Source organism: Macadamia integrifolia, chromosome 4 (assembly GCF_013358625.1).
Source record: "Macadamia integrifolia cultivar HAES 741 chromosome 4, SCU_Mint_v3, whole genome shotgun sequence".
Taxonomy (NCBI): Eukaryota; Viridiplantae; Streptophyta; class Magnoliopsida; order Proteales; family Proteaceae; genus Macadamia; species Macadamia integrifolia.
The window spans coordinates 26,749,521-26,753,309 of NC_056560.1; positions in this window are offsets into that span (position 1 = coordinate 26,749,521).

The window sequence follows — 3,789 nt, forward strand, 5'->3', positions numbered from 1 at the left end:
GAGAGAGAGATAGAGAGAGAGAGAGAGAGAACCTTAGCACGGCAAAACTCGCCGGCGACTGTCCTGTTTATCTTGGCTGGAACTCATCTGAACCTTTGCTAGAGGAGAGAAGGAGAATGAAATGATAAAAAAGTAAAGAGGGGTATTTTGGGATAATGAAAATGGGTAACTTACCAGTGTTTTACTCATAAGGGCAAAAACGTCATTTCAAAGCATTTTGTAACACTGACTGACGGCAGGGGGTCCGAGTCCAATTTGGTGAAAGAGAGGGGGTGTCCCTATAATATTGGCATTCTCCAGGGGGTGGCGTTGTAAATTACCCTTATAAAAATATATAAAAAAATAAAAAATGCAAGAAAAAATCATATATCAATCATTCGAGAGTTGCAGGCAAGAGTTTTTCTCTTGGTTAGAACATTAGGTTAGGGTTAAGGATTAGAAAATACAAATTATATCTTCCAACAATCCAATTTCCAATAAAATAAGAACTTTGGATTTGGGAATACGGGAAGTTTCTTGGGTCCCAAGTTCTTTTTGGTAAAAGGAAAGGAGTAGGAGAAGTTACTAAATTAGGAGTCTTGGGATTTGGGATTGTAAAGAGATTTTATTTGATTTTTTTTTTAGTGCCTTTTGATATAATGATCAGATTCGATGGGTAATCCAAGACTCGGCCAAAAAATCGAGTCAAAGTAGAATCGTCTTGACTCGTCTCGAGTCTTGTTTTTTATAACACAGGGTGAGTCTTCGTGATTCTTGACCAGGAATCTCAAATTTTAACTTGACTCGGGCAAGTCTTCCTGGTCAAAACCTGGTTTTCCAACTATGGCCAAATGTTGATTTAGTTGCAATAAGGAATTTCATCTTCTAACTGAAAATTCGAACAAATTCATAAAACATAGATATTCATTCATAAATGATCTCATGAAAGGGAGTTGTTTATTAGATATGGCAAGAGATCGCTGCATGGTTGCGTGGCCCTTGTACCCATGTAGGGCCAATGAGAGCACACTTAGGTGCATCTTATTAATGAGATTTTTTTATTTTATAGTGGATGGAATGGTAATTTTACGAAGCCCTATGTCTATTTTGGCACAAGAGCCACACGGTTAGGTAACTTTCTTTTTCATTATCAAATATATTCCATAACCCAATTAAACTTTATGAACATTATATTTTTCTTTCGTGTTTGATTGGATTATTATTCTGCTGATGGCCATGCCAAAAGTATATTAGTAGCTCAATAGTATCTTTCTCATTCTTTATTTTTATAATTGATTAATAAAGTTACATTTACTGATTCTTGGCCAAAAAAAAAACCCACCACTATGAACATTATACTTTTATTCGTTAGCGATTGGACGCCCATTGGTGATAAGTTGGAATAGAGGGTCAAGGAATAGGAGTAGAATTAAGCTAGCTCTATCTATATTAAGTGATATCTCCCTCTCTTATTTCAGTGTCAGACTCTCACTATTCCCTCTTACTTGCAAAGAAAAATGCCTTTCTTTCACCACACACAGCCTGCACCCATTCCTCCGGCCCTTATAAATGAACTTAAACGGTGGTGGTTGATGTGAGAGCTAGCAAAGGCTACTGGTTTGCCAAACACAAGACAGCAATTCTTCGAGGATTATGACTTCAATCAGAACGGCATAATCGACGATGACAATGAACTGACTGCGTATTGCCCAAGTTTGCCTTACAGGAATTGGAATGTAAAACCAATAAACAATGAGAAGTACTAAACACCCCAATGTACATGACCACAATAAAATAAGAGGAATCGAATAACTCAGAACCACACGTTTACTGAAATGAAGATCTTTGCCAACTCGGCTACCCTTGGGGTTGCTGCAGACAACTTTAATCATGCAATCCTCTATAATTAAATTACTGGGTCACTAGGTTGCTTAAGCTTTTGTTATTGCTCTTTTTGCAAATATCATATTCAGGTCCTTTCTTTATTTGAATTAGAACCTGCACATTTTTTTTTTTTTTTTTTTTTTCTTTTTTTCTTGGGGTGGGGATTGAAATCGTCTACGACCTCTGACACTGGTGGAGGTTGGCGGAGCGTGGTTTATCTATCGACATGTGGCGTCGTACACGTGGACGGTGGATTGAAAAAAATGGTTTGAAATCTTGGTTTTCTTTACAACCCGGTTTCTGGTTTGAGGAGGAAACCAAACCCCTTCCTCCTTAAATCGTGTTGTAAAGAAAATCAATATTTCAAACCGTTTTTTCCAATTCACCGTCCATATGTATGATGCCATGTGTCGATAGATGAAACAACCTCCGCCAGTGTCAGGGGTCGTAGACTATTTCAATCAATCCGGGGAGGAAATGGTTTTAAAATCAATACTGCTCAGTTTGATAGTGTGACATGACCATTTCGCCCATCGCTATTTGCATGGCCTATAGTAGAGGCATAGGTGTTGCTTACATGACAACCTCGACGTGAGTTTTCAACCCTAATTCTCACAACCCCAAAAGGAAGAAATTTTAAGAATTATGAAAACTTCAAGAATTATGTTACAAATCCTAATATAGAGAGAGATCTTTGTCCCGGAGTACAGTTTTTGCATCAAATATCGGTCAATGAAAGCGTAGGTAGAAGTATCAACAAGACATGCATTATTGCTATTCACAAGAAGTGAGTCAGTTATTTAGGCTCCATGTGTCTAGGTGCGTCTCTCACACTTCACCATTGAAACCATTTTCTCTTATATTATAAAGGAAATCTAATATTAATTTTATAAATAATATCCATATCTCTCTCTCTAATATGATAATATATTTATTACCTGGTTTTTTCTTTAGAATTATATTGGAACAATAATACTAGCTAAAGTCAGTGCTACTAAAGAGTCCCAGGTTGCTAAAATAGAGGTGAGATTGGATCCGTTGGGATATCTACCTATAACATAATATTGGATAATTTTTATAATTCATAATCAAATATATTTGCCAATATATACATCAATAATAAAGTAACTCTTATTTCTATAATCGTACCCCTTACGTTAGAAAACCCTATTAAGTGATGACATCAGCCTTAAAATATGATATATAATTTATAAATCACCCTTTCATGATGTAAATCACCAAGACTGACCTTCAAATCCCTAAAAAGGATCATTGTCTTTGTGTGGACAGTCTGAAATCTTTCTCTCGTTGAGAAGAGTTAGTAGCTAGCAGGAGCAAATTAACAAGTACCGCATGGATGCTTGTTTGGGTTGGTCTGTTGTAGTTGTGTTAGAGTCAATTTACATAAAAATCCTTTGCGGTGAGGTAGTGAACAACAATGAAGATCCAACGGCTAGGATGCATGCTAGGGCCATACCAGCTGTTGGATCCTCACTGTAACTCACTGCTCACAGTAGAGGATTTGAACCAAGTCAAGTTTGATTAGAAGAGTAGAAACAGCCAACAGTTTTCATCAATGTTTGGCTACCAAGAAAAGGATTCAAAAAAGAAAAAAAAAAAAAAAAGAACAAGAAAAGATAAAAACTATGTTAACACAATAATTGATCATTGTGTAGGGAGTGCCCCTCTCTCTTATACAATTAGATAGGATAGAGTCCATAAAAAAAGAAAAAAAAGTTACCTTCTTTACTACTTTTGTAGAAAGAAGCTACAAAAAAGGATCCAATAAGGATATTTGCAAAAAAAGAGTAACAGCAAGAGCTTAAGCAACCAGTTGTTTTGTTATAGAAGAGGATTGCATGATCCTTAAAGTTATCTACAATCTGACATTCTTCCAAGACTGCTACTTAGCCTTAACATATATAG